The following is a 16,538-nucleotide window of genomic DNA, read 5'->3' on the forward strand; positions in this document are numbered from 1 at the left end:
CATTTTCTGGGTTCAGACTTACCATCTGGTCTGTTACTGATACAGAGAAACATCTCTGCCCATTAGGCAACCATTATTTTCTCAAGAACGTATCTCATTCACTTCTTTTTCTCCAGTGCCTAAAATATCATAGATGATCATGTAACATTTGCTGCCTAATGGATAACAACATCAATTCCAAGAAAGTTCCTAACAACAAAAATTCTCAAGCTCTTACTATCAGCAGTTTAGTAGAAAGAAAGTCTAGGATAAACTTTTATGTGTATCCATGATGTTTTAGAGAGAAGAGTATTTCAGAAGCTAAAAAACTAGAGACAGAGCCTTTGTTCAAAGACATCTAAACACTGACTCTACTATATTGCCTCAGATAAGGAGGTGCCTTGTAGATGTCTAGTTTGGCTCAGGAACCAGGAAAGTCCAATAGTTTATGTAAAGCATTTCCTTAAACATCCATATGAAGATTATTTGTATTATGTTTTGAATACAAATAGAAATGAAGGGGCGCCAGGTTGGCGCAGTCGGTTAAGAGTCCAACTCTTGGTTTCAGCTCAAATCTTGATCTCAGGATCATGAGATCGAGCCCTGCATCGGGCTCCCTACTCACTGCAGTCTGCTTAAGAGTCTCTCTTTCCCTCTCCAAGGGTCTCTCTCCTTCCACCCGCACCCACTCATTCTTTCAAATAAGTAAATAAATCTTGGAAAAAAATAAATAGAAATGAAAACTCATAGCTTAACAGGGTAGTGCAACAGCAAAAACTGAGAGTTCTAGAATTGACAAAACTCAACCCTGCAAAGAAACCAGGAGTCGAGGGCAGCCCCAGTGGCGCAGTGGTTTAGCACTGCCTGCAGCCTAGGGCATGATCCTGGAGACCCTGGATTGAGTCCAACGTCGGGCTCTCTGCATGGAGCCTGCTTCTCCCTCTGCCTGTGTCTCTGCCTCTCTCTCTCTCTGTGTCTCTATGAATAAATAAATAAATAATCTTTAAAAAAAGAAAAAAAAAAAAAAGAAACCAGGAGTCGAAAAATATGGTTCTAACACAAGCTATATTTGGCTCTGCTTTAATGTAGCCTTCTCATTTCTTACAGGTTTCTAGATACATTCTTAGCTAATACTTTTAAATATTACATTAATCTTGTGGGAGGGATATTTCTTCTCATTCAACTGTATAGTCTACCTCAAATGATAAAACAGCCCCATTCTCCTAGGCTCAAAATGTTGGTGTGACATTTATTAGCTTCTTTCTCTACTATATCCTCTTTATCAAATGTATGACCAATTCATGCTACAATCAATTGCCATCAAAGGCTTCCTCAGATTCATCCCTTCATCTCCATTCCCACTGCTATGCTCTACCCCAAGACCAAAATAATTTATAGTAGTCTTACTGCCAAAGCCCTATCTTCTTTCCAGGTTCAGAGACCTGACCACAAGTCTACTAAGCATCCCACAGCCAGAACAACATTCCTAGAGCACCGATGTCACCATGTTACTACCCTTGTCTAGTGTATACAATGACTGCACAGACAAGGTTTCTTGGGTTTCTATTTACTAAAGGGGGAGAAAGGAATAAAATTTATACTGAACTCTGCCTCATTCTAGCAGTAAATTCTATCATTCCCAGATTCTTTAAAAAGTACTATCCAAAAAAAAAAAGTACTATCCATCTCAATAACAGATATTTTTCCAACAAAAATCTACCTATTATGTTTAAATATTACTTCTAAAAATGTCCATTGCATGTATATGGTTTGCTCAATTGTGCACTAAGTATAATCATAATGATTAGTTAATATAGAAAAAAATTTCATATAAGTTTCATGGTAATATGAAACTGAAAAAAATTCATTTATACACTAATCCTTGTTTTAAAGAAATATAACATACTCAACTATCTTAAATATAGAGATTATTAGAATAGGGGTGCCTGGGTGGCTCAGTTGGTTAAGCGTCTGCCTTTGGCTCAGATCATGATCCCAGGGTCCTAGGATCGAGCCTCGCACTGGGCTCCCTGCTTGGCGGGAAGCTTGCTTCTCCCTCTCTACCAGCCACTCCCCCTGCTTGTGCTCTCTATCAAATACATTTTTTAAAATCTTAAAAAAAATCTATTAAAATAAAATCCAATATCAGAAATACATGTACATAAATTAGTGCATTAAAAAAACTGGTAAAATCTGAATAAGATCAATAAAATTGTATCAATACAAATTTTCTAGTTGTGCTCTTATACTATTGTTATGCAAGCTGTTACCAGTAAGAGAAAGAGGTGAAAGGATAGGATATCACTCTACTATTTCTTATAACCTTATGCAAATCTGCAATTATCTCAAAATAAAACATTTAAAAAGTTACATAGGATTTTGAAACATATTACAGAGTAATCAAGATAGGCTTGTACTGACGTAAGAATAGACAAACAGGTCAATGGAATATAATTGAGAGTCTAGAAATAAACTTATACATCTAGAGTCAATTGACAAGGGGACCAGGACCATTCAATAGAGAAAAACAGTCTCTTCAATAAATGGCACTGGAACAACTGGATATCTGCATCCAAAAGAATAAAGTGGTACCTCTACTTCACAGCATGTACAAAATTAATTCAAAATGGATCAAAGATCAAAATGTAAGAACTAAACCCATAAAACTCTTAAAAATAAAAGATGTAAATCTTCATGATCTTGGATTAGTAAATGGTTTCTTAGGTAAGACAAAGTACAAGCAACCAGAGAAAAAGTAAATTAGATTTCACCAAAATGAAAACTTTTGTATGTCAAAAGACACTACCAAGGTTGTTGGGGGTTTTTTGTATGTGTGAAAAACAACCAAAAAATTAGAAGAAATTACTTTTAAATCACATTTCTGATTATATTAGAATATCCAGAATATATAAAGAACACTTGCAACTCAACAATAAAAATCTATATAAAAACCTCATAGAACCTCATTTAAAAATGGGCAAAGGATCAGAGTAGACATTTCTCCAGAGATGTATAAATGGCCAATAAGCACATGAAAATATACTCAAAATCAACAAACATTAAGGAAATGCAAATCAAAGTCATAATGGATACCAGCTACATGGCATAAAACCACAGAAAATAAGTATTGGTGAGAATGTGGAGAAAATGAAACCCTCATAAACTGCTGGTAAGAATATAACTAGTACAGAGGCACCTGGGTGGCTCAGTCGATTAAGCATCTGGTTTTGGCTCATATCATGATCCCAGGGCCCTGGGATTGAGCCCCACATTGGGCTCCCTCCATGGACAGCCTGCTTTTCCTTTTCCCCCTGCCTGCCACTCCCTCTGCTTGTTCATTCTCTCTGTCAAATAAATAAATAAAATCTTTTAAAAAAAAATGTAACTGGTACAGTCTCTGTGAAAAAAGTTTGGCACTCTGTCAAAAAGTAAAACACTGAGGGGCACCTGGATGGCTCAGTCAGCTAAGTGTCAGAATCTTGATTTCAGTTCAGTATATGATCTCACGGTCATGAGATCAAACCCTGTGTCGTCAGCCCCCTGCTGGACATGGAGCCTGTTTGGATTCTCTCTCTGCTCCTCTCTGACCTTCCTCATCCCTCCTTCTCAAAAAAGGAAGAAGAAGAAGAAGAAGAAGAAGAAGGAGGAGAAGGAGAAGGAGAAAGAGAAGGAGAAGGAGAAGAAGAAGAAGAAGGAGGAGGAGGAGGAGGAGGAGGAGGAGGAGAAGAAGAAGGAGAAGGAGAAGAAGGAGAAGGAGAAGGAGAAGGAGAAGAAGAAGAAGAAGAAGAAGAAGAAGAAGAAGAAGAAGAAGAAAGAAGGAAGAAGGAAGAAGGAAGAAGGAAGAAGGAAGAAGGAAGAAGGAAGAAGAAAAAAAAAACTCTGAGCTGCCATATGACCCAGCAATTCTACTCCTAGGTATACACCCAAGAGACATCCCCTGATGTCCACACAAAAACATGTACATGAACTTTCAGAGCAGCATTATTCACAATAGCCAAAGGTGAAAATTATCTAAATGTTCTTCAAATGATGAATGGATAAATAAGATGTGGGGGACGCCTGGGTGGCTCAGCGGTTGGGCACCTGCCTTCAGCCCAGGGTGTCATCCTGGAGTCCCAGGATCAAGTCCCGCATCGGGCTCCCTGCATGGAGCCTGCTTCTCTCTCTCTGCCTATGTCTCTGCCTCTCTCTCCCTGTGTCTCTCATAAATAAATAAATGTTAAAAATCTTAAAAAAAAAAAGATGTGGTTTATACATACAACGGAATTATTATTCAGCCACAAAAAGGAATGGAGTACTGATCCACTGATCCAAGATGCAAAGATGAATCTTTCAGACATTATGCTAAGTAAAAGTCAGTCAAAGCAATCGCATATTATATAGCAATATTTATATGTGATGTCTACAATAGACAAATCCATAGACAGAAAGCTGACCTTCTTTCTGGGTGGAATGGGCTGGGTGAAAGGAGGAATGGGGAGTGACTGCTAATAGGTACAGTGTTTCCATCTGACATAATGAAAGTATTCTGGAATTAGATGATAATGGTTGCACAACTTTATGAATATACTAAAAGTCACTGACTTGTACACTTTAAACTGGTAAGCTTTATGGCAATGATATCTAAATCAGCAAGCAGAATTCATAACCTAGAAAAAATTATAAAATTATACGGGGCTCAGCAGCCTGAGTGGCTCCGCGGTTTAGCACCGCCTTCAGCCCAGGGCCTGATCCTGGAAACCTGGGATCAAGTCCCACATCGGGCTCCCTGCATGGAGCCTGCTTCTCCCTCTGCCTGTGTCTCTACCCCTCTCTCTGTGTCTCTCATGAATAAATAAAATCTTTAAAAAAAATTATATGGGACTATTAGGATGAAAATAAGAATTTAAGCAAAAAAAAGGGGGGGCGGGAACAGTGCAAAAATTGACTATTAAGAAGACAACGTGTATTTTTTTTAAATGAAGGAGAAAGGTTATAACAGCTATGGACTTTGGAGTCTACCCAATAAGTTTTTTTAATAATGTAGTTTTCTTTAGTAACTATTCTTTGCAACTATATAAATCCATTTTTTAAAAATGGTAATGTCAACTGCTTGTCAACCTAAAAGCATGCAAAGAAGTAAAAAGAATTTTAAAATTATTTCAGAGGTGCTTCAAAAGTTTGAAGATAACTACCCTAGATAAAAATCATACACAGGTGCACAAAGAGATATGTAAAGAATGTTAATTGTAGCTGTTTTGTAACAAGACAAACTGGAAAAATCTAAATGCCTATCAATAGGAAAATGGGTAAATAAGTTGGAGTTCTATAGTGATATAGATATGAACTAGCTATATCAACTAAAGCTACATTTATCAATACAAACAAATCTCAAAAGCATTAAAAAATGGGGCTTTGGGTGAAAAAAAAGGTATAGAATAGTTACTTTTTTGAAGTCTGAAACAGGATCTTATTTTTGGAAATAAGACTGTGTGTGTGTGTGTGTGTGTGTGTGTCTGTAATAAAGTAGAAATGTTCAAGGGGAATAATAAACATCAACTTCACCATACTAATTGCCTCTGGGAAGAGAGTAAGGGGAACAGGGAGGAGTAACACAGGGGCATTGGCTGGTATTTATAACTTTGTTACATAACTTAATAGTATAATACCCTAAAAATAATATTAATATGAAAGAAATTCAGCAAATATAGGTTGTAGGTAGAGAGATGTTCATTTTATTACTCTTTGTAACTCTTCCAAAGGCTTGAAATGTTTCAGATTAAAAGGAAGTAAAGTTACCCCAGAGACTGAGCCAGTGTCAAACATAATTGCTTTAAAGCAACTGTCATGGTTGGTCAATATTTCTCAACAGTGGCCCAAATGATGTTCTGATTAAAAGATAGTACTGGTATCTACTAAAAGAGAAGCAAAGAACACAACATTTAAATACACATTACAGGAGGGCATAAAATAAATCTTAATTCTGCAAATTTGCCTGAAGATCATCTTGCTAAATAAACCTTCTGATCAAAATCCTTGTATAGCTTTGCAAGATGTCTCTAGTACTCCAAAAAATAATGTTAAAAGGGGAAAATTAAGTGACAATTATAGTCAATCTGGCCTTTCCGCTCAATTTTGAAAAAACCATCCACACTGGAAATATGCTATCTACAGAGAAATGCTTACAAAGAGCTTGAACCACTATTATTTTATGATTTAGAAACAAAACACCAAAAAAAATTTCTAAGACAGAATTTTTAAGGCACAAATGCATAAATGCCAAACATGAGGATGAAAAGTCTATTTCTTTAGCACAGTCTGATTCAATCTCTACTGTAATATAAATTCAATCCAAACTTAAGTGCCATTTTTTGGTCTATAAATCATGCTTTTCCTTGCAAAATTAATTTAAAATACATTAAACAACATGTACAACATGTTAAGCAGTGAGGTCAAATTTTTCTTTAATATTATGAATACCATTACAAATTATATTTGAAATTACTTTTTAGTCTATTTAAAACCAACTATGAGAACTCCAATTATCTTACCAAAAATAGGATACTTTTTTTTAAAAAATATTATTTTTTTAATTCCTAAAAGAGTCCACAAGATTACACACTTCTGTGAAGGGATGTGTGAATCAAAAAATACAGGAAATACTGGTCAAGAAAGGTGGCTTATGTGTCTCTTAGCAGCACCTGATATAGTTCCAGCCCCTAATGCTTATAGACTTATGAGTAAACAAATTAGAAAATTCTTAATTAGAATGCAAAAAAGACCAAGAAGAATTAATTAGAAAATTCATTCGACTCATAACTATATACTATTAATGTCAAATTCTAAAAAGATAAATAGGCATTTCAGCCATGACTAAATTAACCTCTGTAAGTGCAAGAGAATTCTAGATGAGTAAACATGTAAATACACAGCTAGAATTGAAATTTGCTCAAAATTTTAACTTGAAAAAACAGAAAACTTAAGAGAATTAAAAATTGTGAGAATAAGGGGCACCTGGGTGGCTGAGAAGGTTGAGTGTTGGACTCTTGGCTTCGGCTCAGGTCATGATCTCAAGGTTGTGAGATCAAGCCCCAAGTTGGGCTCGATGATCAGCTGGGAGTCTGCAGGAGATTCTTTCCCTCTCCCTCTGCCCCTCCCCCTCAGCTCCTACGTGCATGCTCCTTCCCTCTCAAATAAATAAATCTTAAAAAAAAAAAGAAGAGAGGGCAGCCCCAGTGGCCCAGTGGTTTAGCGCCGCCTTCAGCCCGGCATGTGATCCTGGAGACCAGGGATCCCATGTCGGGCTTCCTGCACAGAGCCTGCTTCTCCCTCTGCCTGTGTGTGTGCGTGTATGTGTGTGTGTGTGTGTCTGTCTGTGTCTCTGTCATGAATAAATAAATAAAATTTTAAAAAAGGAAGAAAGACTAAAATCAAACTAGAGTCTCAAATGATAAAAAAAAAAAGCATTCAAGGAAGAGGATATCCATAAAATGGTAAGAAAGGAAAAAACAAGACAAACAGGAGAAAGCCACCCTCAAAAGGGAAAATGAGACATCTAGCTGATTATAAAGGGCTAGTCTGAAAGTAAAGGGAGAAGAGGGAAATGGAAGGAAGAAGAGTCTCGAACTGAAGAACAAGATTAGTATACGATACATGGATGGGGCTCACTTTTGCCACAATGCCCTGGAGAAATCACAAAGCGATAAAGAGTGTAAGTGAGAAACAAATTTCATCATAGGCCTGCAGCCCATAAATTTCCCAACACAAATACTCTGAAAAGTACAACAGTGGTTTCATTTTAGTTTTAAAAACCAGATTGAGGGATCCCTGGGTGGCACAGAGGTTTAGCGCCTGCCTTTGGCCCAGGGCGCGATCCTGGAGACCCGGGATCGAATCCCACGTCGGGCTCCCGGTGCATGGAGCCTGCTTCTCCCTCTGCCTCTCTCTCTCTCTCTCTCTCTGTGACTATCATAAATAAATAAATAAAAATTAAAAAAATAAAAAAATAAAAAAATAAAAACCAGATTGAGAGGATCCCTGGCTGGCTCAGCAGTTTAGAGCCTGCCTTTGGCCCAGGGCGTGATCCTGGAGTCCCGGGATCGAGTCCCACGTCGGGCTCCCTGCATGGGGCCTGCTTCTCCCTCTGCCTGTGTCTCTGCCTCTCTCCCTCTCTCTGTGTCTCTCATGAATAAAATCTTAAAAAAAAAAAAAGAATTAAAAAAAAAAAAACAGATTGTGTTATAGAGAAAAACCAGTTTAATTTGTTCAACCACAGTACAAGATACCGAGTTCTGTATTTAACACTCAAGATAAATATAACCTACAAATTTATTAAATCAGTTCTTCATATTTAGAAAAAAACGTTTTGGTCATACATACTCTGTTTTTCTCCAGTATATTTATCCAACCTCTATTTACTGTAGTAAATAAAAAGCATTTGCCTACCTTGGGAAACGTTCACAGAGGTAAAGTTTAAATGTCAGATATCTGCTTTCAAACGTATGCTTTGTGCAATATTATATTACATCATGCCCAATTTTTCTTTTTACTTAAGCATATTTTCACCTTTTTCAAATAAGTAAACTCTATCTTTTAGGAATCAGCAAAAATGTCAGATGTTTATTATGTAAATATTTCACATAGTTAAGTTTTTAGCCAATATAACATAATTTCATCCCATATAAGCATGTATTTAGTTGATTCTTCCCAGAATTCTATTTCCCCCATCGCAAAATCAGAGGACAAATTACTTTTATTCAGTGACTTGACTCTGCTAGACCGAAATTCAGTATGGCACAGTCCTCACTGCAGTCATCTCCACGAGCCAGCATAATGCATTCCACATAGTGGGACCCTCACAATCCCTAGTAATGACTGAGTGAATTCCTGGTAAACTGGGAAACTGGCGTTTTATTACTTAATACAGTATTTTCCAGAACATTCCTAATTTTTATCACCAACACTTATTGAGTATTCACCAAATGGCAGGTTCTAGGAAAATGCAGCAATATCACTGTTCTTACCTGCCCAACATAAGCCCCACTTTTCTGGTACAGTATGTGTGTTTTCCTTTCTCTTTTCCTGCTCCCCCTTCCTCAGTCCATGCCACTTATTCCATCCAATGGAACCTCATACCCCAGCTCCACAGCAGGTACTCAAGTCAGGTCTGATGAATCAGGACATTCCCATGACCCAAACACAGAGACCATTTCAGTAAAGGACAAGGGACCAGTGAGATTCTCAGCACTCTTTATTTTGCAACAAGCTTCTAAGAAAGGGTCATTCTTTTCCAGTAGAGGATGTTAAGCCAGTTTGATTTAACCTCTGGAGATATCACCTGAAGACAGCCTGCCTGAAAATGAAGCCATCAGAGAACAGATCAAAGCTAAGAGATGGAGGGAGACAGACCAAATGGTGCCCTGGATCCAGCCACACACAAAGCCAACAATATTCCCTTGACTCTTCTGTCACATGAACCAATAAATCTGGTTTTTTTTTCTCTTAAACTTGTCTGAGTTGAGTGTCGCTAAAAGAACCTTGACAGAAACTGTATCCAATACGATTTACAAATACAAATTAATGAACCCTCATATGGGAAATTGGCTAAATAGAGCTGAGGTACAAGAGAGTGAGAACAGCCTCTTTCCCAGGAGAAGTTGGCAATCTGAGTTATGCAGTATCAAACAAGCTAAAACTACTGCCTGTGGTAACTTAGGGTTCAGATCATGTGCCCATCAACATTGGAAAACTAAGAGACTTGGCAGAAAAATGTCAGGAATTTAGACCATGTTATCAATTCTAGAGAGAAAGGCTCAAACTTCCTGGTGCAAAATACGAAGATTTTCATGATCCAGCACTATGTTCCTCTGCATAGGAATTGTTCTGTATTGTAAAGAACAGGAAATCCAACTGTAATTGGCTTAAGAAAAACATGGACTGCAGGACTTCATAAAACTAAAAAGTATACTTCAGGCAATGTTTGACCCAGAGCTTCAGAAAAGTCATCAGGACTTCAGCTCCATTTCTCTGATATCCTCCCTCTTCTAGAAGTTGCTCTGACTACAGGTGGGCTCCTATCACAACAACAATGCTAGTTATAACAATTCTAGGTTTTAGATCCTCAGCACACAAAGCAAAAGACGACAAAGCATCTCCTTCATAAACATCCAGAAGAGAGAGGTCTCCAGCAAAAGTCCTGAGAGTCACTTTGACTGAGTCAGCTTAGATCACATGCCTACCTCAAAACAATCATTACAACAAGAGGCTGGAATCCCCTGATGGCTTAGCCCGGTCAAGGATGCATCCTGAGACTGGAAGGTGATGGGAAAGGAAGAGGGAAGGCCATTACCACCTTCCAGTCTCACACCTTTCCAAGACATTCCTCACAAGTTATGTTCCAACAATATCCACTTATGTTCAGTTCTCTAAGTGCTGTGGGTTGAACTGTGTACCACCAAAAGCTACTCTGAAATCCTAACCCTTGGTACCTGGAAAGATGACCTTATCTGGAAACAGTTTTTGCAGATGATCAAATTAAGATGAAGTCATATTCATACGTCCAACATGACTGATGTCCTCACAACAGAAGAGACACAAAGAGAGAATACTATGTGAGTTTAAAGTGATGGGGGCAGAGACTAGAGTGATGCATGTACAAGCCAAGAATGCTAAGGACTGCTGTCCATCCCAGCAGCTAAGAGAAAGGGATGGAACAGATTCTCCTTTAGAGCTTTCAGAGAGAACATGGCCCTGCTGACACTTTATTTCAGGCTTGTGACCTCCAGAACTATAAAAGATTAAACTTCTGCTGGCTTAAGCCACCCAGTTTGTAATACTTTGTTACAACAAACCTAGGAAACTAATACACTTAAGTAAGCATGAAAGTCCATGATTCTTTCCCTTTGTACATGCTCTTTTCTCCTTCCGGAATGCCCATCTCACCCAGATTGTCTATTTACACTAAACCTCGGATCTGCCCAAATGTTCCTGTCTTTGCGATGCCTCAACAATGGCCCTCAAAAGAGTTAGTCTCTCCCCACATCTTAGTCCAGCACCACATATTACTTGTATTTTTATTATTAATTCTAATTGCCTGTGCACCATAGCTGTCTTCCCTTCAGAATTATGAGCTCTCCGATGGGAAAGCAAGGCCTGATTCTTACCCACCTTCATATTCTCAAGGCAGTGCATGGTACCTAACACATAACAATCATTCAAAAGCTATCTATGAATTGAATAGGCTGATGACTCATCTCAAAAGAAGAGAATGGGTATGATTTCAGAGAATTGGCTATTATAGGAAACTGAAGATAGGCCTTGAGGTAGAATCTTGATAAGTAGAAAGGAAAGAACATGGGAGCAAGGAGCAAGAAAGGTGTTAAATTTAGGAAATATGTATAAAAACTACAAAGTAAAAGAATTTGGGTAGGGAGAAAGGAATGTGTATGAGGCAGTGGAAGCCTTCTGTTGAGGATCATTTTACAGGTAATAAGAGGAGTAGGGGAAAAAAGTTTCTGAGCAGGACAGTGACATATGTTTCAGAGGATTTCTATGACAAAGTGTAGAATGGACTCTGGAGGTGCAAGAGCCCAGTCAGGGCACAACAGAGGCAGGTCAGCAAGGAGGTAAAGGGCCAGGTGTGCCCTAGGATGGCAGGAGCAAAAGTGGAAAGGAACAAAATTTTAAGATTTTAGAGAAAAAGAATACCCAGAAAGAGCAAAGGATTACTCCTATGTTTTGACCTTTAGTTATCTCAGGTAAGATTTACTACTGAAATAAGGGAGGATAAAGGGAGAGACTATTTTTTTCAAGAAGCATTTGTCTCAGATGGCTTACTATGAGGTGACAGTAAAACATCCCCAAAAAGATGCCCAGCAAACAGAAGACAATGAAGTTCATGAGGTTTATGAGGACAAAAGACAGATATGGCAGTTATACAGGTAAAGGTGACTTTTCTTCATCTTTTCATTCAACAAACATTTATTGCACACCATGTCCTAGGCATATTCTAGGCTCTGGGAATAGAACAGCAAGAAAAACTGATGAAAATCCTTGCCCTCATGGAGTTTATATCCTACTGAGGAAAACAGACAAGCCTATTTGATTTATGAACATAAATTTAGGGCTTTAGGCTAATACTACTTCTATAGTTACTATAACCAAAAAATAAAAAATTAATTTTTTTATTTTTAAAATTTTATTTTCCAGAATTTTCATTTCACTATAGGGATTTATGTCCTTGTACTATAGGGATTTATGTCCTTGACTAGTAGTCAAACATATTCAAGTGAGTTAAAGTTTTGTTTTGTTTTAAAGATTTTATTTATTTATTCAAGAGACACACAAAGAGAGAGGCACAGACCAGGCAGAGGGAGAAGCAGGCTCCATACAGGGACTCGATCCCGAGTCTCCAGGATCACACCCTGGGCTGAAGGCAGACACTTAACCACTGAGCCACCCAGGTGTCCCTGTTTTGTTTTTTTTAATGCTAGCTTTAGAGTTGTAATAAATCTATTTTCCTCTTGTTTCTCAATGGCATTAGACAGCTCTTCCAAAGAATATTTGTAAAGGGTGACTGGACTCAGAAAAAATCAGACGCCAAATGGTACAATGGAAAGCAAGGGTGTGGGAATTAACAAGGCCTGAATTCAAATCCCAGTCCAGCTTTTCACAAGTTGTATGAGCTGGTGCAAGTTACTCAGTATCTCTAAGCTTCAGTTCACCCATCTGTGAAATGGGAATAACTTCACTCTAAGGATTAAAAAGAGTAATTGCTAAAAGGCAATTGACACAACACCTAGGAAAAAAATGGAGAAATGTTGGTGGCAGGTAGTGCTGGGACTACCATGACCACCATTATTCCATATGCCGGGAACAAAACAGATGCTCAATAAATGCCTACTTCTTTCCTTATTCTTCTGGAGAAGGTAAGTTCTTAACATCCTGGGTAATTATAAGGCTCCCATTCACTAGGCTCTTATAGTCTATCCTCCCCAAACTTCTGACAGCAGGAACATAGAAGAATTAAATGCATATTAACTTCATAGATGGGCTTAATATCTTTACTTCTAATTTGATGGAATGTATTTATTATCAACCAAAGAAAAATTTCCATGGTGATGTCACAAGTAGAAAAAAATGATCACATTGGGATCCCTGGGTGGCGCAGCAGTTTGGCGCCTGCCTTTGGCCCAGGGCGCGATCCTGGATATCCGGGATCGAATCCCACGTCCCGGTGCATGGAGCCTGCTTCTCCCTCTGCCTGTGTCTCTGCCTCTCTCTCTCACTGTGTGCCTATCATAAATAAATAAAAGTTTAAAAAAAAAAAAATGATCACTGAATTATGAACAGTAACATAAAAATGAATGAAACTGGCATTGCTTTAGAAGTCATCCACCAAAGATTCCATAGTTAATTTCCATAGTTAATTTTACTAAACTGACACCAATAATATTCTCCTCTGTGATAATCATTTCTGTAGTATCTTTTGTTTGAAAAAAAAAAACAAACTTATTTTCCAACTGTCTAACCATACAATAACACAAACTTTACACAACACTCTCAGAGTTGTCCAGAAGTTAAATGGCATGATGTACATAAAAATGTTTGACCAGATCCCTGGCATATAGTATGCATTCAGTGATAACTTTGGTAAGATCTAATCCTCTTATTATCCTACATTCTTTTCAATTAATAGAAAAGACTCATAACAACAATTATAACACAGGATTTATGCAACGAAAAAGATTTAAAAACACACTGACTTGATGCCATTCTATACCGGAAAGGTATTCATTTGAATGTCTCTCCATTTAATAACAAACAGGTCTGTGAGTTAAATCAAGATGTGTACCACTTTAATCAAAACCAACATTTCTGTCTTCCCCTAAAATAATCCTTCCACTAACAATTTAATGAGAGTTTTTTTAAAAGGCCAGAGACATTAAGTTCCTCTTACTTTCGTTTTTAAAAATGCAAATTCTAGCAGCCCACAAAATATAATGGAATTATCAGGACCAAAGTCATAACTGTTTGCCCAGGAAAGAGCACTGACAACCAGGGTGAACCTGCTCAAATGGAGCATCCACGATAATCAGGGGAGACCCCTCACTCACGCCTGATACCATCTGAGACAACCAGTGTCAGGACTGCTTATTCCCTATAACAAATGGCTCTTCTCAATCCTCTGGACTAGAGAGAGACCTGCTCTTTCTCCCTGGCTATGTCCCTCTCTACACTGATAACTCCAACACTAACACTTGTCCTGCCAAGTGGATACCCTGAGAGCACCTAATCTCAGTGGGTATAAAACCAGCTTCTCCTATGTCCCTGTGTCTGTTAATGGTATCACTATTCTCTCAGTCACCGAAGATAGGATCTAGCTTTCTTTCCCTCACCATCCCCCTTCCTTCCCAAGAATAAACCAGTTTCCAAGCAAGACCCGTCTTTTACCTCTGCAATTACCACCTAGCATCCACCCTGCCTCCACTCCCACAGCCTATCTTAGGTTCTCCTTACTTCTGTCCTGATCGGGGCCAATAGCTCCCACCCAACTGCCCACCATGTCTCAGGCTTACAATGAGTCCTCCTACTCCGAACAGTACTGACAGACTGATCTTGCTATGCATGTCCCTTGGCGCCCTATGGGCCTCCATTGCCTTCCATTGCATTCCAGATACTCAGAACTTAAAGGGCTCTCATCTGACACAACCATCCAGTCATTTGATTTTAGAAGCTCCTCAAATTCAAAATGCTCTGGCCTTACCTAAAGGCCATTCCTGCTCTGGCTCCAATCTAAAAGCCTATAATGTCATGAAAATTCAAGTTAACTGTGCCATTCCACTGCTCAAGAGTTAAAGGTCAAAATTCTCAACCCAACCCACAGGGCTTCACATGGCCTGGCCCCTGTCTGTCTCTCCAGTCTTGCCATGCTCCCATTTGTGCTCTGCTTCAGCTATCTGGCCTTCTATTCAGCTTACCATGATGCCCCTCATCCCCAAGCCTCTGTACATGTTGGCTCCTTAGTACTCCACCCCTCATGTAGGTAGTGCTATCCTACCCCTCAGATCTCAACTCAAAATTCACTTGTTCAGCCACTAAGCCTTAACGTTTCAAACTCAAGCCCTCTGTTTGCCCCCGTTCCTTTCCTCCATAGCCTCAAGCAAGATAATAACAAATTATTAGATTTCTTATTCCCAAACTAGAACATACACTCCCCAAGAGTAGGACTGTGTGGTCTTTTCTTTGCCATTGTATCTTACAACTTACCCCAGAGCAGCCCTCAACAAATATGCATAGATTAATGTAATTCGTAAATCAGAACGCCCTAGGTTACAAAGCGAGACACACTACACACTGGGCATGAAATCACTTGATTTCTCCATAACAATAAAGAGCTCATCTCGGGGCAGCCCCGGTGGCGCAGCGGTTTAGCGCCGCCTGCAGCCCAGGGCGTGATCCTGGAGACCCGGGATCGAGTCCCACGTCAGGCTCTTTGTATGATGCCTGCTTCTCCCTTGCCTGTGTCTCTGTTTCTCTCTCTCTCTCTGTGTGTCTATCATGAATAAATAAATAAAATCTTTTAAAAAAAAAGAGAGATACTATTGTGACACTATTAAATGTATAGTTTAAAAAAAAAAAAAAAAGAGCTCATCTCCTCAATGTTCTCTAAGTTTCCGCGAAGATGTGACATTACAGGAGTCTACAACTCTACCATTCTAAATCTTCCCCTTACAACTCTCTTCTGTTCTATATACCCTAGTACCAGCAATACTTTACTTTGTGGTCTCCACAATTTTGTTTGCACCCTTGCTCCCATCTGGAATTTTTTTCCCAGCTACATATTTCCAAGTCCTACTTTGCTTCAAATGCTGAAATCCAATGTCACTTTCTCCTCGAAGTCTTCCTTGCACTCCCCCTGCTAGTCACAATCTCCCTCCTTGAATTCCCACAGGTACTACTACATTGCCTCATTCAGGTCAGATCAAGTGTCACTTCAAATGAGGGGTTTCTCCTAAAGTTACTCACTCTTTATAATCCTTTATAGTCCTCTTTATAATCAGGACATTCTGTATTATTTTCTTGACAGCACTATTAACTAAAATTATCGCAGTCATTTCTTTATTTCTTTATTTACTTATTAACTGCCTGTCTTCCCCACTAGAATGTAAGATCCATGAGAGCAGGGCCTGTGTGCCTTGGTCCCTATATCCCCACTCCTCCACATCTGACATCAAAAATGTTTAGTAAAATCTGCCAAAGGCATGAATGATTCTGTAGTGCTTATGACTAGGGTCACTTGTGTACCTATCTTTCTCTTGCTGTATTCCAAACTGTGTGGACTAGGCCAAAGTCTGGCTAATCTATTTGTTTCTGTGTATTACCTGGAAATCCTCCCACAACTGAAGCAAATAATAGATAACTATTAATTAATGAATTAATGATCTCTCCAGGAGGCAATGTCCTGAACCAGGCCAACTCAGAACTCCATATTCTCCAGAAACCAGGGCAAACAGGAACCTCCTTCTATGCCCTCTCCACCCTGTTCCAATCAGCCAGCTCTAGTGAGCTTCAAAAGGCTA

The 16,538-nt window shown here is 38.8% G+C and overlaps 1 protein-coding gene and 1 long non-coding RNA gene across 4 annotated transcripts in view; one reads left to right on the forward strand and one right to left on the reverse strand.

The window, feature by feature from the left end:
- Positions 1 to 9,437, forward strand: part of LOC140618177 (uncharacterized) — a 49,767-nt gene extending 40,330 nt beyond the window's left edge. The window contains exon 4 of the long non-coding RNA XR_012018372.1: positions 9,252 to 9,437. This is a non-coding gene — a long non-coding RNA (uncharacterized lncRNA). The remainder of the gene's footprint in view (positions 1 to 9,251) is intronic.
- The window catches only part of ATRN (attractin), a 161,438-nt gene that overhangs the window by 143,888 nt on the left and 1,012 nt on the right, over positions 1 to 16,538 (reverse strand). The gene's annotated exons all lie outside the window — the stretch shown is intronic.

Source organism: Canis lupus, chromosome 26 (assembly GCF_048164855.1).
Source record: "Canis lupus baileyi chromosome 26, mCanLup2.hap1, whole genome shotgun sequence".
Classification (NCBI taxonomy): domain Eukaryota; kingdom Metazoa; phylum Chordata; class Mammalia; order Carnivora; family Canidae; genus Canis; species Canis lupus.